Raw genomic sequence first — 25,101 nt, forward strand, 5'->3', positions numbered from 1 at the left:
TTGTACAGCCTGCAGAACCCAGAGCCACAATATATCAATTTTCTTTATAAACTACCCAGTCTCAGGTATTTTTTTTAAAGCAATGGAATAACAGACTAACTCAACAGAGATACCTGTAAGATCATGGGATCAACGTATTCACAAGGTCCACGTGGAATGGGGACTTCCTCTGTAGTGTGGACTTGCAGTTGAATACTTTTTTTGCTCACAGCCACATTCAAGCAGTTTCAATGGAATCTGATTTAAATGGGTCATTACTTTCGGCCCTGTCTTCCGAGTGTTCAAATCACTGTCGCCAAATCTCAAAGAGGTCTACTATTTGTGTTTCTTTCTGAGTGGTAAGAAGCACAAATGGCACTATCTTGTCTTTAAATTTTCAAGAGACATCTCAGCACTCTACAAAAATACTGAGCCCTCTAAAATATCACATCTGTGGAAGACCCCTGTATAATTTTATGGATTTTCTTACCATAGACCTAAATCACCTGGATGTTCTGCAAAAAATCACATTGAACATCTATACTGATAGTATAATGTTAATTACACCTGATGAGAGGAAGTGGCAAGTACATGGGATGCCTTGATATCTCTCTCTCTCTCTCTCTCTCTCACACACACACACACACACACACACACATACACACACACACAGCATAATCCCTGGATAAGGCAGCTCCTATTTGGTTGAAAATTAACAAGTCAGTACATTTTCTGGAAAAGGATGAGAATCTGAGATTTCATCCGACAGCACTTTACAATGGGTTAATTGGAAAGATAAAGGGAAACTGCAGAGAGCACCAACAGTGTACATGCAATGTAATTTACAATCCAGGGCTGGACTCTAGGTATTCTTACTCAAACTATTATTTTTATTGTATAATGCTTGTGATATATATGTGTGTTTTGGGCCCATGCTAAAAATTTTATTCGTTTTTATGTGCCAATAAAACTACATATGAGTGACAGACAAAATAGAAGATTATGATTTCTTTCTGTTGTCTCTCTCTTTATGTAAAAAAAAAACATATACAGAATGCTTGACAAGGAATCTCCATAGAACCAGGCTTTCTTACTGGATCAGGGTATCAAGAGTGTTCTCACTATGCAAGAAAAAGGAAAATAGTAAAGAACACAATGATGTGTACCTTTTGAATCTTGTCTTCCATTTAGAAAGCTACTATGAAAGTCCTTTTCAACAACTTCTTCATATGATGTTAGAACTGTGTACCATGGTCGCTCAGACTGAAAGAATCCTGTGAAATGTACATTTTTATATCTGTAGGTTGCCACATGCAACAAATGTTGAGAGTTGTCAATAAATTAAATTAAATAATTGAATAATATAAACAATTAGTAATAACTTTTATGTATGTGTATTTGCATAGCTCAAAGGAATACATGAATATATATGCAAATATATAACATGAAAAATGCAAAAAGACACTAAGAAGCTTTTAATAGAAAGCAACATTTTCCAGTTCTGCCATGATTTTAAATAATACACCTAAAATAAGATTTCTACAGTTAATAACAAAAATTATTATATATTTTTTCTAAAAATAAAACTTAAGAAATATACTTCTAAAACGTAATAATTTATTTCACAGCCACGTCCCCCAATTACAGCACTACCTTATAGTTTATTATTTAAAATTATTAAATAATATTTAAATAATAATTTAATAAAATTATTAAATAAAATAAATTTTTAATTAATTGAAATAATTTATGTTATTATTTATACTTCTCCTAGATTCTTTAAAAGATGGGATTTGGGTGGGGACACAGCCAAACCATATCACAGGAGGAAAGTCTTCAGTTTTGCACCATTAAGTATAGTGTTATCATTAGATTTTCCATATATTTTCCTTGTATTCTTAGTTTGAAGAGAGTTTGTATTAGTAATGAATGATGAATTTTGTTAAATGGTTTTCTGTGTGTATGGAAATGAGCATAGGCATAAGGGAGATTTATTTCGAGGAACTGGTTTATGAGGTTGTGGGAATGAACAATCTATTTTCTGTAAAACAAGCCAACAGCCTGGGAACTCAATGGCAAGTGCTTGTGCTGCAGTCTTAAGGCAGAATTTATTTTTCCTCAGGGAAATTCAGCTTTGCCATTAAGCTTTTTAACTGATAAGATGAGGCCCACCAAGATTACTGTAGATAATCTTATTTATTTAGTTAGTTAGTTATTTTGAGACTGAGTCTCACACTGTTGCCTGGGCTAGATTGCAATGGCATAATCTTGGCTCAGTGCAACCTCTACCTCCCAGGTTCAAGCAATTCTCCTGCCTCAGCCTCCCAAGTAGCTGGGAGTACAGGTGCCCACCATTATGCCTGGCTAATTTTTTTGTAATTTTATTAGACACAGGGTTTCACTATGTTGGTCAGGCTGATCTTGAACTCCTGACCTCATGATCTGCCCACCTTGGCCTCCCAAAGTGCTGAGATTACAGGTGTGAGCCACCATGCCCGGCCAATTTCCTTTATTTAAAGTCAACCTATGGTAGATGTTAATGGCATATACAAAATATTTTCACAACAATACATGCATATTGGTTTACAGACAATTTTGAGATTTTGCGAGTTCAGTGTCAGACCACCACATTAAAGTGAATATCACAATAAAGCAGGTGACACGAATTTTTTGTTTTCAGTGCATATGAAAGTTATGTTTACACTATGCTCTAGTCTATTATGTGTGAAATAGCATTTTGTTTACAAATATACATGCTTTAATTAAAATACTTCATGCTATCTAATGTTAACTATCATCTTCAGTGAGTTGTAATCTTTTTGCTGATGTATGGTCTTTCTTCAACATTGATGGCTGCTGACTGATCAGGATGGTAGTTGCTGAAGGTTTGGATGGCTGTGGCAATTTCTTAAAATAAGAAAGCAATATAGTTTTTTGCATTATTTGACTCTTCCTTTCGCGAAAGATTTATGTGTAGCATGTGATGCATTTGATCACATTTTACTCACAATAGAACTTCTTTCAAAATTGGATGGAATCAGTCCTTTCAAATCTTGCTACTGCCTTATCAACTAAGCTGCAGCTAGTTATATAGAAGATCTAGCTGAGATAAATGATGAAGGTGGTTAACTAAGTTTATGTAGTACACTAAATTGCTTGTTATGTAGTACACTAAAAAACTTGTTGTCATTTCAACAACGTTCATAGCATCTGCACTAGGAGTGAATTCCAACTTGAGAAAACATTTTTTTTGCTCATCCATAAGAAGCACTTCCTCATCCATTAAAATTTGATCATGAGTTGACAGCAATTTATTCACATCTTCAAGGTCCACTTCTAATTCAAGTTTTTTGTTATTTTCACAATAGCTGCTGTTATTTCCTACAGTGAAGTCTTGACTCACTCAGAGTAATCCATGGGGTTTGGAATCAACTTTTTCCAAACTCCTGTTAATGTTAACATTTTCACCTTTTTCCATAAATCATGAATGTTCTTAATAGCATCTAGAATGATGACTTCTTTCCACAAGATTTTCAATTTCCACAAGAATTTCACAACATAGATCATCAGAGGCATCACTATTTATGGCAGCTACAGGTTTATGAAATACATTTCTTAATTAATAACACTTATAAGTCAAAATTAGTCCTTGATCCGTGTGCTGCAGAATGGATGTTTTGTTATGTATGCAAACAATATTGATCTCTTTGTAGAGCTCTTGTGTCACTAGGTGTATTGTCAACCAGCAGTTATGCGTTGAATGAAATCTTTTTCCTGAGCAGTAACACTCAAAAGTGGTTATAAATTTTCAGCAAAGCATGCTACAAACAGATGTGCTATTTTCCAGGCTTTGTTGTTCCATTGATAGAGCACAGGCAGAATAATTGTAATTCTTAAGGGCCTTAAGATTAATGGAAAGATGAATGAGCATTGGCTTCAACTTACCACAAGCTGCATTAACCACATTAACCTCTAACAGGAAAATCATTCTGTCCTTTGAAGGTTTGAAACAAGGCAATGATTTCTCCCTAGCTATCGAAGCCCGGGTGACATCTTCTTCCAACAGAAGGCTGCTTTATCTACAATACGAATCTGTTGTTTAATGCAGCCACCTTCATCAGTTTATCTCAGCTAGATCTTCTGTATAACTAGCTGCAGCTTCTATATCAACACTTGCTGGTTTCTTTCCTTAAATCCCTTGAACTCACTCCTACTGGCTTTAAATTTTATTCTGCAGCTTTCTCACCTCTCTTAGCCTTCACAGAATTGAAGCGAATAGAGCCTTGATCTAGGTTAGGCTTTGGCTTAAAAGAATGTTGTGGCTGGCTTCATCTTCTATCCAGATCACTACCTTTCCTCCATATCATCCATTAGGCTCTTTGGTGTTATCATTATTCCGAAGTTCACTGGAGCAGCACTTTAACTTCCTTCCAAAATTTTTCCTTTGCATTTACAACATGGCTTCCTGGTGCAGGTGACCAAGTTTTTGGCCTGTCTTGGCTTTTGGCATGCTTTCCTCACTAAGCTTAATCATTTCTGGCTTTTGGTTGAAAGTAAGAGACTTGCAACCTTTCCTTTCACTTGAATATTTAGACTACTTTATATTATTAAATGGCCTAATTTCAATATTGTTGTGTCTCAGGAAACAGGGAGGCTTAAGGAGAGGAAAAGAGATGGGGGAAGGACCAGTCAGTGAAGCAGACAGAACACACAGAACATTTATTCATTAGGTTACCATTTTATGTGGTTTTGGTTTGTGGTGGTCCAAAGCAATTACAATAGTCACGCGGAAGATGGTTGATTGCGGATCACCATAACAGATATAACAATCATGAACGATGAGAAATATTGCGGGAAATTACCAAAATGTGATACCCAGCTACAAAATCAACATGTTATTGGGAAAATGGCACCAATAAACTTTCTTGATGTAGAATTGTTGCAAAACTTTAACATGAAAAAAATGCAGTATTTGTGAGGCACAACAAAGTGAAGTGCAATCAGTAGAGGGATGTGTGTAAGTGAATAACTGGGGACTATGGTTTAGCCAAGTTGCCACATAAAACTGGCCACTACATTTACCTAACAGATTTGAATATGGAGCTCTTTCTTTTATGGTTGATCCTACTGTGTAAGTGATTGTCCTGTTAGGTTAAATTCAACCTCTTTACCTTGGTTATTGAGGTACTGACAATATTTCCTTCTATGCTCTGTATTTTCCTTTAACTTATCCTTATCTGTGCTCTTGCTCTAATCTGCTGAAATCCTCTCATCTCAATGGATGAGAGATTGATTTGTTCTTTCTTTTAATTGCAGTTACACATACTGTGTTATCCATTTAGAACTTAAATTATACCCTTTAAATATCCATTGAATATCTTAATACATGGTTTTATACAATTGCAATCTCTCCACAGGCCAAGGTTTATGCATCCTCTGTCATCCAGATTCCATACTGGGCGAAGTTACACATAGTAGATATTCCTAAAATAGCTTTTTTATTAAAATTATAGAACTTGACATAATGCCATAATACTAGAATTTTTCTCTGGTAAATGAATAATTAAAATTGCAGTGAACTATTTTTAAATACAATGCGTTCAAATGAAGGTTATTTTCTGCCTGATATTTTCTTTCTTCATAGGGATCACAAAGCAACACTTTATACAGTATTGCCAGGTTCCTCTTTCATTGAAATTAACCTGATCAAATGGATAAAATCTATTTGAATGGTTCAAGAAAAAAACTAACAATTTGCTTTGGCAAATATAAATTTTTAAAGTAATAATTATTCCATTTATAGGCAGTTTAAAACAATCATTTGAAATTAGTTTAATATTGTATTACATGTTATCACTTCTAATAGAACTATTTAAATGTAGAAACAATCAATTAATTTACATAATGTACCATTTGTCACAAGAAGTGAATAATAATCGAGTGCTTCCTAACAAGTACATATCTTGCCAACATTCATTAAGTTAAACACAGAGATTAAAGAAGAAAGGAAAGAAAACAAAAAAATAAACCCACCATGAAAACAATCACCAAGCCTGCAACGAAATTTATTTTTCTAAGTAATGATAAATAAAAATATTAATAAACATTAGAAACAGATGGAAAGATATACATTACATTAAAGAGAAAACTATATAGAGAAATGTCATCATTGTTCCTGGTAAGACTTAAAAATATTATTTTTCTCATATTAAAGAAGATTTTAACAAAATTTATCTGAGTAGTAAATATCAAATATTACTACTGGTAATATCTACTTATATGATGAGTAATATCTACTATAAACTTAATTAAAATATGCCTAGACTAGCCATATGTGGAAGACTGAAACTGACTCCTTTCTGACACCGTATAATAAAACCAACTCAAGATGGTTATTGTTTACATGTAAGACTTAAAACAATAAAATCCCTGAAGATAACCTAGGAAATATCATTCTGGGCACAGGCTCTGGCAAAAATTTCATGACAAAGACTCCAAAAGCAAATGCAATGAAAACAAAAATTGACTAGTGGGTCCTAATTAAACTGAAGAGGATCAAGCAAAATGAACTATCAACAAAGCAAACAGTCAACTCACAGAATGAGAGAAAAGATTTGCAAACTATATATCTGACAATGGTCTAATTCCACAATATATAAGGAATTTAAACAAACCAACCAGAAAAAAGCAAACAATCCCATTAAAAAAAAAAATAAGCAAAGGACATGCATGACCAGACACTTCTCAAAAGAAGACATTCATGAAGCCAACAAATGAAAAAATGCTCAACATTACTAATCATTAGAGAAACGTAAATCAAAAGCACAACGGGATACTGTCTAGTACCAGTCAAACTGGGTATAATTAAAAAGTAAAGGCCGGGCACGGTGGCTCAAGCCTGTAATCCCAGCACTTTGGGAGGCCGAGGCGGGTGGATCACGAGGTCAAGAGATCGAGACCATCCTGGTCAACATGGTGAAACCCCGTTTCTATTAAAAATACAAAAAATTAGCTGGGCATGGTGGCGCGTGCCTGTAATCCCAGCTACTCAGGAGGCTGAGTCAGGAGAATTGCCTGAACCCAGGAGGCGGAGGTTGCGGTGAGCCGAGATCGCGCCATTGCACTCCAGCCTGGGTAACAAGAGCGAAACTCCGTCTCAAAAAAAAAAAAAAAAAAAAAGAAAGAAACCAAAATGCTGGTGAGGCTGTGGAGAAAAGAACACATTTGTAGATTGTTGCTAGGAATCTAAATTAGTTCAACCACTGTGGGAATCAGTTTAGCAATTTCTCAAAACACTTAAAATAAGACTGATCTATGATATGACCCAGCAATCTCACTATTGAGTTTACACCTAAAGGAAAATAAATGATTATATCAAAAAGACACACCCACTGGGATGTTCATAGCAGTCCTATTCTCATAGCAAAGTCATGGAATCTACAAAGATGCCCATCAATGGTGGACTCAATAAAGAAAAATGGTGCATATACGCTGTGGAATACTATGTAGCCATTAAAGAGAATGAAATTATGTCCTGTGCAGCAATGTGGATAGAGCTGGAGGCCATTATTTTAAGTGAATGAATGCAGAAACAGAAATCCAAATGCTGCATGTTCTCACTTGTAAGTGGAAGCTAAACTTTGAATACACATGGGAACAAAGATAGAGACAACACATACTGGGAACCACTTGAGGGAGGAAAGAGGGAAGGTGGGTGTGGGTTGCAAAGTTACTTATCAGGTACTATACTCACTTCCTTAGTGACAGGATCATTTGTACACCACGCCTCAGCAACATGCAACTTAACTATGTAACAAACCTGCACACGTACCCTCTGAACCTAAAATAAAAGTAGAAAAAAAAATACACCTAGACTTTCCTGGGACATTAAATATATTTTACGATTAAATGGCATATTCAGGAATATCTGTAGATGCATATATTTTAAAATTCTTTTCAGGATTAATTTTGTTCTCTCTGGGAAGAGTGAGAACTAAACATAGAATACACACACACGTACACAATGCATGTGTATGGATAATACCTATATTGGGGAGGGCAAATCTTGTTTACTCAATCGACTGATTCAACTGTCATTTTTTTCCAACTTTCACAGACATACAAATAATGTTTTACCAGCGATCTTGGCATCCCTTAACCCAGTCAAGTTGACACACAAAGTTAACCATCACAATAGTCTTTGTTTCAAATACATACTCATTCCAACTTCCATTACAGGTTACATAATTAGTTTATAGCAGAAGGCAAAACTGGCTAACCTCAAAATATGAAATAATGAAAAAAGCAATGAAATCATTGTAAATGGAGTCTGCTTTTGCTATAACAAAAATATTAATTAAAATTATAAATGAATTGGCTGAATTTTAAACTGTATAACCAGAAAATTTTACGTTTCAAAGCAAATAATAAATATTAAAACACAAAGTAGTCAAAATTCCAAACTCACTCAAAGCACTGAGACATGGCTCTTTTATTTTGTTAATTTTTAAACTTTTCTTATGGTTCTTGTTTACCTCATTTTGTTTTCAAAGAATGCACCTAAAATTCTACATCTATATAAGTCTATGGTTTAAAGTTCAGTGTAGAAGGCTACTGTCAACTTTGTGAAAAATAAAAATAAAATAAAATAATGAGAGTATGGCTATGTGCTTTTGAAGGAAATTCTCCATTGGAAGATAATAACATAGATCTAATGAGAAACAAAGACTTTTTGTTTGCCATAAAATTAGTAATTAAGTTTGAGTTTTGTTTGGTTTTTCTTGTGCCTTTAGAAGAAACCACAAGAATACTTCAAATTTTGGAGAAATTAATCAAAATCCCTAAACTACACTAAAGGGTTTTAATCTATAACTTACCTCTTTTTATTCAAGTTTTTTGACTACGTAATTTTCTCAACATCTAAGTTTTCTTATTTATAATATAGAACTATTAATACAATTAATAATAATGCTTTCACAACATTCAGGATTGTTGTAAAATTATATAAAAACATGCATGTATTTGGAAGTCTCATGTAAATATATTCATACCAAACATTTTAAATTTAATTTCAAGCTTCTGTTAACTTTTAGGTGTTTATCTAGAAAGGAAAATGTAACTAAGGCAGAGAGGCAAATTTCACTACAACAGCAAAATAAAGTAGAAAAAGAAATAAGTGGGACAGAACTGGATAGATGTAACATAAATAAATATACACAGAGTAAAAAAAAAGATGTTTATAAAATAGAGAACAGATAATTTTTGTAGGTGCAATGATTCTCATCCTGTATTTCTTCATTTCTCTAGATTACTATAGAAAGAATTCTCTATGCCCTTGTGCCTTCATTTCTATTGAAACTAATTTTCCTTACAGTCACTGCTTTCTCTGAGATTTCTCAGGCCACCTCTCTGTGAAAGGAGTATTGATTGAGTGATAAAGCAAATCCAGTTATATGGCTGTGGTGATCTCATTTCACAAAAGAGTCTGGAGAAATAAATGTATCCTTAGAGTAAACTTAAGATCACTTAACAGTTTTGAAATCCTGAAATGCCAACCAAAAGAACATTTCCAGGGGAAAGAAATGGCTAAAAAGAGCACGAGTCAGAATAATGCCAAGAGACAGAAAAAGCAAAATGTTCAGCCCAGAAAGAGTGTCTGGACAAAGAGAAAGAGTGACCAATGATGTATAAATTTCCTCTGAAATTTTTCTTTGTTAGGAACTAGGCATGCAATAGGACCCAAGATATTTTTTAAAGTAACACCAGGATATAGTTTATTCTTTATTTCTTTTTTTTGTTTTCTTGTCTTCCATCCTTTTTATTTTTGTTTTCCATTTAGATATTTCAGATAATTTATGTTGAAGATATGAGCAGCTCTATTTGTAATGTCTTCAGCATGTGGATTTCATTAAAATATGATTACAGTATCGTAACTACCTTCAATGGAGATGGTGCAAGGGAATTGTAAAGTATGAGTTTATAGTAGGATCAAATAATTTAATCTGGAATCAAATAATTTAATTTAATTTAGTGTAAGGGAAATTGGTAATAATTAAATGGCCCAGTTTGGGAACTTAGGACCAAAGAGTAAAATCGATTATTACAGAAGCTTCTTAATGCTGATAGAATGAGAGTGTCCAGATAATGAAATCACACCAAGGACAAGTCAGATTTTGAGAGCAATTATGAGATAAGTAATAGAAATGGGAAAGCAGTGATCCACAGTTGATTAACTTGGAATGTCAAGCAAAGAAATATGTCAAAATATAGCACACCAGCACTAATACAAGTGATGTACCAAAACTAGTGTCTATGTTGACAAGGTCAGGTGAGAGCCACAATTCCTAGCCCCCACACTGAACGTTGTTGTTTTCGTTTTTCTCTTGGACAACTGACAAAGACCCCAAAACACTCCCATGATAGTTACCACTCAATTTATTTTTTTAATTCCCTCCTTCACTTTCTTTATTTCTTTGCAGGAACCAGACAAATCTTATTTCTGTATGTTGGATCTTTGTCTATGCACCTAAAATTAAAATTGTTACAGACCCTCTTAGCACCAACTGGTTTTCTATGAATAATATGTCTGCTCGAAGAGTCCATTCATCCAAAGTATAAAACTTTATGGAAACAAACTCTTGAGAATTTCACTTTGAGCATTATCAAAATAAATGTAATGATAATAAAAATAACTACAACAGCACACTTAATACTGTAGATGATAATGTAAAAATCTTGAGTATTATACCATTTCTAATTTGTCGATGGTAGGGTAGGTGATTCAGAATAATCTTTCTGCTGAAGACTAGTAAAGCTAAACCATATATATGTGTATATGCAACACATACATGCTCACATATAGAAACAGATGTGCCCATTTGCATGGTCTTAAGAAGGAGTCCCCTCTTATAACTTGCAGGTTACATGCCTCACTTGCCTTACCCTCATCTTGACTCTGGTAAAACTTCAAAAAACAAAGGCAAACTCATGAAATATAGAAGAACAGGCCAGATTTCCATCAAATCATAAAAAAGCGACTTTGTCAGTTTATTTATTGCCATTAAAAATTAGATAACAGACAGTAGTATAAAATATTTAAAATACTGAAATAAACTATCAACCTAAAATTCTATACCTATTAACAATATTCTTTAAAGATGAAGGAAACATAAAGAAATATTGACCAAAAAAAAACAGATAATTTTTCATTTTTAACCTCAAATTACTATCTTTAAATGGTATATTTTAGGCAGAATAAAAATAATTTAATATGGAAGTTTTGAGATGCAAGATAAAATAAAGGGCAGCAGAAATTATAAAATGTGCTACTTCCAAATGAATACTATTGTCAAAACAGATTTGTGGAGTTTAATGCACACTCATGTAACACTATCCTAATACATATAGGTTCACATTAGATGCATGAAATACAAAGATAAATAGATATAACAGAAAATGATACTACTATATGCAATGGGAGAATGGAAATTCGAATTGAAATTGTGTAATGTTACTTAATTACCCAGTAAGTTGAAAAAATCATAGAATCAAATTAAAAATCTACCATTAATCTAATTAAGAAGCTTAAAAGAATGTATAACTACAAAACAATATAGAAGTAAATAGCAATTTAAAAATTGAAATTAGAGTAAGGAAATAAAGGCATATGGTAAAGACGTGGCAAATAAGAAGCAAATGTTAAACAAATATATCAGTAGTTAGAATCCATTCAATTAAGTAAATTTTACAATTCAATCAAAAAAGTTTTCCAGAGGGAATATAAAGCAGTAACTAATGCTTTGTAATTTATAAGAAACAAACGACTGCAAGGTAAGAAAAATGGAAAATAAATAGGATTGAAATATATAGCATGTGGGAACTAATGAAAGCTACTTTAACTCTTGTAAGTGTGATGAAGAAGACTTTAGAGCAAGATTTAACCAAGGAAAATCAAGGTTACATCTTAATGGTCAAAATTTAATTCTACCTGGAAATACAACATTTAATTTTGCATGTACATGTGAGGAACTGTGTTAAGGAAAATGGAGTCCACAAGGGGTGTGGTTTGAAAGGCAGGAACTTTCCAGTGTCATGCCTCCATCCATGTCCCCATTCGGCAATGTAAAGTTCATTGTCTGACTTTCCCTCACAGGCTAGGTAGAAATTCCAGGTGAGCTTCTTTGTTCTAAAAGCCAGCTGAAAACTCTAGGAGGAGTGGGCTCTGATTGTGGATTGGGCATCCAATCTGGTATCAAAGTCAAAAATAAATCACTCCAGCGGAAGTTTGAAAGAACTCCTCTCATTGGACGAGAACAAGAATGGGGCAGGAATAATTCCAAAGTTAAAAACCTACTGCTCCTTACCTATATGGATTCCTCCCTTGGATCCCCTCCCACAACAGCGAGAGAGCTCTCTCTCCTTCTCTCTCCCTCCACCCAATAAATTGCTCTCTGCTAAACTGTTTGGGTCTGCAATATTATTTGAACAGTAAGCTCACCGTGCCTCTCCAGCCCCCTCCTCATTCCTGGGGTGAGAGAGGTCAAGGGCCTGGGCACATCTGAGAAAACATCCCATCCGAAAACTGGAAGCATCTTTGGGACACCCTTGCAGCTCTGCTCCCATCCTGGAGTTACATCTTTAGCGACCACTGGGAAGGAGCTAGGCCCCTGCACCTCACCCTGCTTACACATGTACTCGATATATATAAAACAAAATTTGAAAACTAAAATAAATATTCCAGCACAAAAAGGTTAGTTTCTAACATACTTTTCTCAAAAATTGTTACAGCAAGAATATTATAACATTAAAAAGATATAGGTTTTAACAGTCTAATATACAAATTGACATATATGAAATAATGCATCCTACAACTGAAAAATACATTTTTTCCAATGTACTCAGAATATTTAACTGTAATATTCTTGGCCACAGAGTAAGCCCCATTTAATTATAAATATTTTAAAACATGTGCTATGATCTCTATATATGTCATTAAGATAGAAGAAAAGTAACAAAAAGTTAACTGAAAAATAAATCCCTGGCTGGGCATGGTGGCTTACATCTGTAATCCCAGCACTTTGGAAGACCAAGGCAGGAGATCACCTGAGGTCAGGAATTCAAGACCAGCCTGGCCAACGTAGTAAAATCCTGCCTCTACAAAAAATACAAATTAGCCAGACATGATGGCAGGTGGATGTAATCCCAGGAACTTGGGAGGCTGAGGGGGGAGAATTGCTTAAATATGGGAGGCAGAGGTTGTAGTGAGCAAAGATTATGCACCTGAACTCCAGTTTGGGTGACATAGCAAGACTCTGTCTCAAAAACTAACTAACTAACTAACTAACTAACTAACTAACTAACTAAATCCCCATGTGTTTGGAAATTAAGGAAAATACATGAATAACCTAGGCATGAAAACATTAGTCACCATATAAACATAAAATAATTTGAACTAAATGCTACTGATATTATTTTATGAGACCAATGTAAAACTGATTCAACAACCTGACAAAAGCATTTTAATTATTAAAAATAGATGAAATATTCCAAAGAAAATATTAGCAAATCTATTACAATGATACACAAAATTGTGAAAAAATCTTGACCAATTTTATTTTAATCTAAAAGTGCAAGTTTGACTTGCCACTAAAATGAATGCATTCACCCAGTTAATATTATTAAAAATAAATCTATCATCATCTCAATATAAGCAGATAATGTTGATAGTTAATATCTATTTGTGATTTTTAAAAAATATTAGAACATTCAGAGACAAAAGGATCTTTCTGAACTGAATATAAATTATCTATTAATGACCTATAGAAAACAGTTTTGTCAACAATTCTTTTATTCTCTGAAATCAGAAAATTTTAAGAGTTAGCAATCTATGAATTTTACCAGTATTAAACATTTTATATATGTTCTCACTATTTGTAATGAGAAAGTAAAAATAAATCAAAGTTGGACAGATTGACCAAGAAATGTAACTATCTATAACTATCATTATTTTCAGTCAGTTGTGAACATGGTACCAAAATTATCTACAATTTAATTATAAAAATTCAGTTAATTAATGACTTCAAAAAGATGATTGACTTTTTTTCCCATTGGGTGGAAACAAAGCATTGGAAAATAAAATTTTCAAAAATAATACTGCTCATTTCATTATTAAAGTACTGGGGAAATGTCTTATAAAATATACAGAAGATATCTAGAAAGAAAATTTTGAATTATCACAAGATTAAAAAAATAATAGAAGACTTTACAAGATCTGTGAATGAAAACTCAGTGTTGTAATGCTCCTCAAATTATTCTAGCAATTTAAAAATTCCTAAATTCTCAAAGTTTTTATTGTTGTTTATTTTTGTGTGTTTTGCATAAATAGAGTGACAGTTTCTACAATTTACATGGCAATATAGTGGAATATGATTATTTAAGACAGTATTGAAAAAAATAGAACAAAGTCAGAGGACTACTTTCTCTTACAAATAGTAAGACATGCTACAGTGGTACAGCAAATATTGAGTATTTGCTATCACTTCATAAGTATCATGTGTCTTGATGCAAGAAGAGACAAATAGACCTATGGAACAAAAAGTAAAGTCCAGAAATAGACAAGTGCATTTATGTACAGACAGTTTATGCCACAGAAGGCACTGCAGAGGAGCCTGGAAAAGACAGTCTTCTGATAAATGATGTTATATCAATTAAATATTTGTATATCTATAAAATAGTAGAAAAAATAGCTCCTATATCACAAATAAACTAAATATTGTTAAGTGAATTGTAGATCTAGATGTAAAAAGCAATCAAGAACTTCAAAAAAATAACAAATAATTTCATAATTCTGAGAGAGGAAAAGATGTGTTTAAGCAAACAAACAAAAAACCCACAAGACCAAATAGAAAGAAGGTAATTGTAAATTACATCACATAACTTTGAATCTTCTTCAAAATTAAAGAACTTTAATTCAATAATCAATGCTATAAGAGAGTAAAACAAGTATTTCACTTGTTCCATTAAAGATGGACAAATAAATGCATTACATTAATATCATGGAAGACTATTAGGTAAAAATGAAATAATGAGTTACACACAACGATTAAAAAAATGCAAAGATGCAAAGTTATGCATGCTAAATATTTCCAAAAGCATATTTTCAAAACAGGGAAAACTTGTCTATTGTATTAGAAGTTCAGATAATATTTACTTTGGGATAGGAAAGAACAGGTAGATGCTGGGAAAAGGGAGAGTTAAGTATTATTGGCATGGATCTATTTCTTGATCTGACCTAGGTGATCAGTGAATGTCAATACTCAGGCTGTTATAACTTATTGATACTTCCCCTAATTAACTTTATACCTTTTATATGTTGTAATTCAATAATAATAAATTAGTAAAATATACAAAATGATGTTCCAGCCCATGTTCTATTTTCCTTGACATATAAAACTTGTTTAATACTCACAGATCTATGAGGTAGGTGAAAATATGCCTGTTTTAAAGAGTATAAAATAAGAGGCAGCCTATTTTAATAACTTAATAAGGAAGTTTTTGATCCAGAAAATGAATCTAGATATTTAGTTACAAAATCTGTCTTAATAACTACAATGATTTTGTATATTTCAAATTAAAGGTTTGCATGGGTAAAAATCTTTCCGGTCTTCTACTGTGACTGTGTTCCATCTCCTTTGTCTAACAAGTCTTGATTTACTTGTTAGAGATAAGTTTTAAGTCATGTTTTTCCCTATCTGTACTACCCACATATCTGCACCACTCTGTGTTTATACATGCTTATTGCTTTTTTTTAATACAAGCATCTCAAAAATAATTTTTGTAATATGTAAATTCAAATTATTTATATGGAATCACTGACCATATTTGTACTTGAATAACAATACATTTGTATCCCAGGAGAAAGTAAACAACTTGGAAAACTTATTTCAAGATATCAGCCGTGAAAACTTCCTCAACCTTGCTAAAGGGGCCAACAGTCAAATTCAAGGAATGCAGAGAACCCATACAAGATATACACAAGAAGATAATTCCCAAGACACATAGTCATCAGATTTACAACAGCGGAAAAAAAGAAAAAGAACGTTAAAGGCAACGAAAGAGAAAGAGCAGGTCATCTACAAAGGGAACACCATCAGGATAACAGCAGACCAATGAGTAGAAACCCTAAGGCCAGAAGAAACTGGGGACCTGTATTCGATGTTCATAATGAAAAAATCCTCAACAAAGAATTTCATATTCAGCCAGAATAAGCATCTTAAACATAAGAGAAATAAGATCCTTTCCAGATAGAAATGTTGAGGGAGTTCTTTACCACCAGACTCAACCTATAAAATACCTTGAAAAAAACACTAAGGACAGAAAGGAAAAACTGTTATCAATTAATACAAAATCACTTAAGTACACAGACCAAAGATACTATAAAGCAACCACACAAACAAGCCAGCATAACCACAAGCCAACAACAAAATGACAGTATTAAATCCACACATATCAATACTAACCTTGAATGTAAATGGGCTAAATGCCCCACTTAGAAAACAAGTGACAAGCTAAATAAAAAAAAAAGCTGACCAAATGTATGCTGTCTTCAGAAGACTGCTCTCACAGCAATGACACCTATAGGCTCAAAATAAAGGGACAGAGGAATTCTCTACCAAGCAATATGGAAAACAGAAAAAAGCAGGGGATGCAATCCTAATTTCTGACAAAACAGACTTTAAACCAACAAACATAGAAAAAGACAAAGAAGGGCATTACATAATGGTAAAGAGTTCATTCAACAGGAAATCCTAACTATCCAAAATGTATGTTTACCCAACACAGGAGCACCTTGGTTCATAAAACAAGTTCTTAGAGACTTACAAAGGGACTTACATTATCACACAATACTAGTGGGAGATGTCAACATTGCACTTACGATTTTAGAAAGATCATTGAGACAGAAAATTAACAAAAATATTCAGGACCTGAACTCAGCACTGGATCAAATGGATCTGATAGACATCTATACAGAACTCTCCACCCCAAAACAACAGAATATACATTCTTTTCACTGACACATAGCACATACTCTAACACTGACCACATAGTCAGATATAAAACAGTTTCAGCAAATGCAGTCTTAGACTACAGTGAAATAAAAATAGAATTTAAGACTAAAAAAACTCACCTAAACCATAAAATTACATGGAAATTAAACAACATGCTCCTGAATGACTTTGGAAATAAGTAATTAAATTAAGGCAGAAATCAAGAAGTTCTTTGAAACTAATGAGAACAAAGACTATCTGGGACACAGCTAAGGCAGTGTTAAGTGGGAAATTCATAGTCCTAAATCTTCACATCAAAAAATTAGAAAGATTTTAAATTAGCAATCTAAAATCACAACTGAAAGAATTAGAGAAGCAAGGAGAAAGCAACCCCAAGGCTAGCAGAAGAGTAGAAATAACTCAAATCAGAACTGAACTGAAGGAAACTGAGACATAAAAAACCATTCAAAATATTATGGAATCTGGTAATTGTTTTTTTTTTAAATTAATAACATAGATAGGCTACAAGATAGATTAATAAAGAAGAAGAAGAGAGAAGATCCAAATAAATACAATTAGAAATGACAAAAGGAATATTACCACTGACCCTACAGAAATTAAAAAAACAAAAACCTTCAGAAATTCCTATAAGCCTGTGGCAGTGGCTCACACCTGTAATCCCAGCACTTTGGGAGGTCAAGGCGGGTGAACCACTTGAGCTCAAGAGTTCAAGACCAGCTTGGGAAACATGGCAAAACACCATCTCTACAATAAAATGCAAAAAGTTAGCTGGCATGGTGCTGTCTGCATATAGTCTCAGCTGCTTGGGGGGCTCAGGTAGGAGGACCACTTGAGCCCACGAGGTTGAGGATACACTGAATCACAATCATGCCACTGCACTCCAATCTGAGTGAGACCCTGTCTTAGACTAAAGAAAGAAAGAAAAAGAAAGAAGAAAGAAAGAAGGAAAGAAAGAAAGAAAGGAAGGAAGGAAGGAAGGAAGGAAGAAAAGAAGGAAGGAAGGAAGAAGAGCAAGGAAGGAAGAAAGGCAGGAAGGCAGGAAGGAAGGAAGGCAGGCCGGCTACTATGAACACCTCTACACACACAACGTGAAAAACCTAAGGATGTGAATACATTCCTAGACACATAAATGCTCCCAAGATTGAACCAGAAAGGTATTAATTCCCTGAGAAGACTAATCATGAGCTCTAAAATTGAGTCAGTAATAAATAGCCTACCAACCAAAAAAAAAAAGAAAAACTAGAAAGAAAGTAAATCACCCCAGGACCTTAGGACAGGGTGTATTCACAGCCAAATTCTGAGGAGAAGGGACTTCTCCGCAAGTCATTCTATGAGGCCAGTATCATCTTGATACCAAAATATGCAGAGACACAGCAATAAATGAACATTTCAGGCCAATATCCTTGATGAACTTGGATGCAAAAATCCTCAACAAAATATTGGAAATTGAATTCAGCAGCACATTCAAAAGCTAATTCACCATGATCATGTAGGCTGCATGCATCCCCAGGATGCACGTTTGGCTCTATATATGCAAATTAATAAATGTGATTCAGCACATAAATAGAACTAAAGACAAAAATCACACGATACATGCACAAAAGGCTTCCAATAAAATTCAACATTGTTTATGTTAACAACTGTCAATAAACTAGATATTGAAGGAACATACTTCAAAATAATAAGAGCCATCTATGACAGATCCACAACCAACATCATACTGAATGGGCGAAAGCTGGAAGTATTCCTCTTGAAAACCAGCACAAGACAAGAATGCCCTCTGTCACTACTCCTATTTAACAGAGTATTGGAAGTCCTGGCCATGGAAAGAAATAAAGAGGGGAAGTAAGATCATCCTGTTTGCAGACAAGATAGGCATGGGCAAGGACACCAAAAGCAATGGCAACAAAAGCCAAAATAGACAAGTGGAATCTAATTAAACTTACGAGTTTCTGCACAGCAAAAGAAACTATCAATAAAGTAAACTGGCAACCAGCAGAATGGGAAAAAATGTTTGCAATCTACCTATCAGACAAAGGGCTAATATTCAGAATCGAAAGAGAACTTAAACAAATTTACAAGAAAAAAACAAATAACCCCATCAAAAAGTGGGCAAAGGATATGAACAGACATTTTTCAAAAGAAGACATTTATGCAGCCAACACATATGAAAAAATGCTCATCATCACTGGTCATTAAAGAAATGCAAATCAAAACCACATTGAGATACCTCGCACCAGTTAGAATGGTGATCATTAAAAAATCTGGACACAATCTGGATGCTGGAGAGGATGTAGAGAAATAGGAATGCTTTTACACTGTTTGTGGGAGTATAAATTAATTCAACTATTGTGGAAGACAGTGTGGGGATTCCTCAAGCATCTAGAAATAGAAATACCATTTGACCCAGCAATCCCATTACTGAATATATATCCAAAGAATTATAAATCATCCTACTACAAAGACACATGCACATGTATGTTCGTTGTGGCACTGTTTACAATAGCAAAGACTTGGAAACTATCCAAATATTCATAAATGATAGACTGGATAGAGAAAATGTGGCACAAGTACACCATGGAATACTATGCAGCCATAAAGAAAGATGAGTTTGTGTCCTTTGCAGGGACATGGATGAAGCTGGAAACCATTATTCTCAGCAAACAGACACAACAACAGAAAACCAGACACCACATATTCTTACTCATAAGTAGTTGTTGAACAATGAGTACACGTGGACACAGGGAGGGTAACATCACACATTGGGACTTAGGTGGGGGACTAGGGGAGGAATAGCAGGGAGTGGGGGCATTGGGGAGAGATAGCATTAGAATAAACACCTAATGTGGATGATGGGGCAATGGATGCAGCAAAACACTACCATGGCATGTGTATACCTATGTAACAAATCTGCATGATCTGCACATGTTCTCCAGAACTTAAAGTATAATAAACAAATTTAAAAAAAGATAATTCTATATTTAAAAAATCCATAGTCTTGACCCCAAAGCTGCTTAATCTGACAAAAAAAGCCAGGAAAATTTTAAGGTACAAAATTGTTACAAAAATCACTAACATTCCTATACACAACAGCCAAGCTGAAAGCCAAGTCAGGACTGCAATCCCATTCACAATGGCCACACACACACACACACACACACACACACGAACGATACTTAGGAATACAGCTAACCAGAGCAGTAAAAGATCTCTACAATGAAAGTTACAAAACACTGCTCAAAGAAATCAGAGATAACACAAACAAATGAAAAAAAAAATTCTCATGAATATAAAGAAGAAACATCATTAAAATGGCCATACTACTCAAAGCAGTTTATAGATTCAATGGTATTCTTATTAAACTACTAATGATATCCTTCACAGTACTAGAAAAAAAATTCATATGGAACCAAAAAAAAAAAACATATTGAATAGCCAAGGAATACTAAGAAAAAAGAACAAAGCTGAAGACATCAGACTACCCAACTTCAAACTATACTACAGGGCTACAATAACCAAAACATTACTGGTATAAAACAGACACACAGACCAATGGAACAGAATAGAGAGCTAAGAAACAAGGACACACAACTACAACCATTTTATTTTCCATAAAACTGACAAAAATAAGCAAGGGAGAATGGACTCTGTATTCAAAAAATGGTGCTGTGATTCCTGGATGCCATATGCAGAAGATTGAGACTGAACCCCTCCCTTACACCATATACAAAAATTTAAAAAAAGACTTAAATGTAAAACTCAAAACTATAGAAACCCTGGAAGACAACCTAGACAATACCATTCTGAACATAGGAATGGACAAAACTTTCTGGACAAAGGCACCAAAACAATTGCAAGAAAAGCAAAAATGGACAAATGGGATCTAATAAAAGTTTCTGCACAGCAAAAGGAACTATCAACAGAATAAACATACAATCTACAGAATGAGAGAAACTATTTGCAAGCTATGCATCTGACAAAGGTCTAATATCCAGCATCTATAAGAAACTTAAGCAAATTTACAGGAAAAATATAACCCCATTAAAAAGTGGGCAAAGGACATAGACAGACACTTTTCAGAAGGAGATATACATATTGCCAATCATCATATGAAAAATAGTTCAGTGTCACTGACCATTAGATAAATGCAAATCAAAATCACAATGAGATACTATCTTATATTAGTTAGAATGCCTATTACTAAATAGTCAAAAAAATAATATGCTGTCGAGGTTGCAGAGTAAAAGGAACATTTATACACTCTTGTTAGTGTTAATTACTTCAACCATTGTGGAAAGCAGCATGGCGATTCCTCAAAGAGCTATAAACATAACTATCAATTAACTCAGCAATCCCATTATTGGTATATACCCAGAATAATATAAGTGATTCTACTGTAAGGACACATGCACAGAAATGTTCATTGCAGCACTATTCACAATAGCATCGACATGAAATCAAGCTAAATGCTCATCAATGACAAATCGGATAAAGAAAATGTGGTACATACACATCATGTAGTACTATACAGTCATAAAAAGGAATGAGATCATGTCTTTTGTGGGAACATGGGTGGAAAGAAAGGGCATTATTTTAAGCAAACTAACACAGGAACAGATAACGAAATACTGCAGGTTCTCACTTATTAGTGGGAGCTAAATAATGAGAACTCATGGAAACAAAAAAGTTAACAACAGACACTGGGACCTACTTGAGAATGAGGTAAAAGGAGAGAGAGGAGCTAGTAAAAATTTGTATTTGTTACTAGGCTTAGTAACTGGGTAATAAAATAATGTGTGTAACTAACCTGTATAACATGAATTTACCTATATAACAAACCTGTACGTGTACCCCAGAACCTAAAACAAAATTTGAAAAAATAAATAAATAAAAATCAGTATGTGTCCCTGAGAATACTCTTTCAGAATTCAGTGTATTGTAAAAAAAAATGGTTGAATTTCTCTTCCCTAATAATTCACTGAGTAGGATAATACAAATATACTTAGTGAGTGAGTTACACTAAAGTTATTGGCAGATTGCCAGTCCATGGATGTTCTGGGGTTAATAACATGTGCCACACTAGGTATAACTGTGCTCTAGTGTTTACCTATTTCTACATGTAACTAATGCTACATATGTGTATAGCATTTGCAGAAAACAGCATTAACTTGTATGACTCCAGCTATAGTTTGAGTAGATTGCACTAAACAATCTTAATAATAATTTTGAATGCTAACTTCATAGAATTACAGGCTTTCTATCATCATTATCATGTGATTGCAGTTTCATCTAGCTCACACTAGGGTGGAGTAGATATTAAATAACGTTTGACTTGCGGCCAATATTTTCAAGTGCTTTGATTTTCAGAGAATCCCAAGACAGCTATTCTTCAAATATTTGATCCTTTTTGATTTATTAGAACTTAATTTAAAAACAAAGTCAGAAATAATTAACGTAATTATAATTACTAAATTTGAACTGCACGAATTATAAAAAAATAACTATATGATTAACTCCCAACAGAACATATTCTGAGCACTTTAAATTATATCTGTGATCTTGGCAAGATTTTTTGCATCTCTGGGACTCTCTTGGGGTAAAGTTAAATTAGTGTTTTTTAAAGATATTTAGTAGGAGAATGCTTTTGAAGGAAAAAAAAAATGATAAACACACACAAAAAGCTATTGATGTTTAGGCTAAATTGGGCATTGAGTATACTTGATTCTCCCTTTCCTAATCTTCCATCTGATATCATTTCAGGTGCTTCTGTTAAAACCAAATTTTCACAAAACACTCTAAAAAAAAAAACTGACTCTCACTTTCCCTGAAGATCTCTGATAAAAGATTGTTACTTTTTCCAGGTCATTGGTGCCCAAATCTGCTAACTTCAGCATTATCTGAAGCTTTGTAAAATAATAATAATAATAATAAAAAGGAATAATACTGATGCCTGGGTCTCGCATCCGAGCACACAAACTGAATTTGTGCAAACAGGCCCCAAATACTGTTACTGTAAATATATTCTCCTCTAATTTAGAGGTATAATATCATACATGTAATATTATATATGTAGCTTTAACTTTTTAATTCTTCTAGAAATCTGACTTTTTTGTTAATCTCTTGTATTAGTCCATTCTCACACTGCTATAAAGAACTACCTGAGACTGGATAATTTATAAAAACTAGACTGGGGACGCCTCAGGAAACTTACAATCATGGCAGAAGATGAAGGGGAAGCCAGGCACATCTTACATGGCAGCAGGAGAGAGAGAGAGCAAAGGGGAAGAAGCACTTTTGAACTATCAGATCTCATGAGAACTCACTCACTATCAAGAAAACATGGGGAAACTGCCCCCATGATCCAATCGCCTTCCACCAGGTCCCAGTCTCAACACGTGGAGAGTGCAAATCAAGATGAGATTTAGGTGGAAACACATAACCAAATCATATAATTCTGCCCCTGGCCCCTCTGAAATCTCATGTCCTTTTCACATTTCAAAACCGATAATACCCTAACAGTTCCCCAAATTTTTAACTCATTCCATGAATAACTCAAAAGTCCAAGTCCAAAGTCTCATATGAGACAAATTTCTTCTCCCTATGAACCTGTAAAATCAAAAACAAGTTAGTTACTTTCAAGATAAAATAAGGATACAGGCATTAAGTAAATTTTCCTGTTCCAAATTCAAGAAATTGGCCAAAACAAAGGGGCCATAGTCCCCATGGAAGTCCAAAACCCGGTAGGGCATTCATTAAATCTTAAAGCTCCAAAACAATTTTCTTTGACTCTATGTCTCACATCCAGGGGACACTGGTGTAAGAGGTAGGCTCCCAACATCTTGGACAACTCTGTCTCTGTAAGAAATAAGTCAAAGAAGATTATTTGTACTCTGCAGCATACAATACCATGGCTTCTTTCATGGGCTGGCATTGAGCTTTTCAAGACACATGGTGCTAGCTGTCAGTAGATCTACCATTCTAAGGTCTAGAGGATGGTGATCCTCTTCTCTGAGCTTCATTGGGCAGTGCCCTAGTGGGGACTCTGTGTGGGGACCCCCACCCCACATTTGCTCTCTGCATTGCCCTCATAGAGGTTCTCCATGAAGGCTCTGTCCCTGCAACAGACTTCTGCCTAGACACCCAGGAATTTTTATACATCCTCTGAAATCTAGACAGAGGCTTCCAAAGATCAACTCTTGTCTTCTGCACACTCACAGGCCCAACTGCTCATGGAAGCCATCAAGGTTTGCACCCACTGAAGCAACAGTCCAAGGTAAACCTTGGCCCCTTTTGGTCACAACTAAAGCTGGAGCAGCTGGGCAGAGTCTGGGTCATGAAACCATTTTTTTTTCCTCCTAGGCCTCTGGGCCTATAATTGGAAAAGCTGCCATGAAGATCTCTGAAATAGTATGAAGATATTTTCCCCATTGTCTTGGCTATTAACATCTGGCTTCTTGTTATTTATGCAAATTTATGCAGCCTTAATTTCCTCCCCAGAAAAAGGATTTTCTTTTCTACCACATGGTCAGGCTGCAAATTTTCCAAACCTTTTTTTTTTTTTTTTTTTTTTTTTTTTTTTTTTTTGAGACAGAGTTTCGCTCTTGTTACCCAGGCTGGAGTGCAATGGCGTGATCTCGGCTCACTGCAACCTCCGCCTCCTGGGTTCAGGCAATTCTCCTGCCTCAGCCTCCTGAGTAGCTGGGATTATAGGCACGTGCCACCATGCCCAGCTAATTTTTTGTATTAGTAGAGACGGGGTTTCACCATGTTGACCAGGATGGTCTCAATCTCTTGACTTCGTGATCCACCCGCCTCGGCCTCCCAAAGTGCTGGGATTACAGGCTTGAGCCACCGCGCCCGGCCATTTTCCAAACCTTTATACTGTTTCCCTTTTAAGCCTAAGTCCTAATTTCAAACAATCTCTTTGTGAATGCATGTGACTGCATGCTTTTAGAAAATGCCAGGTCACAGTCTGAATACTTCACTGCTTATACATTTTTTATGTGACATATGCTAAATCATATCTCTTAAGTTCAAAGCTCCCCAGATCTCTAGG

Source organism: Aotus nancymaae, unplaced genomic scaffold (assembly GCF_030222135.1).
Source record: "Aotus nancymaae isolate 86718 unplaced genomic scaffold, 86718_ANA_hifiasm-v0.15.2.pri h1tg000014l, whole genome shotgun sequence".
Lineage (NCBI taxonomy): Eukaryota > Metazoa > Chordata > Mammalia > Primates > Aotidae > Aotus > Aotus nancymaae.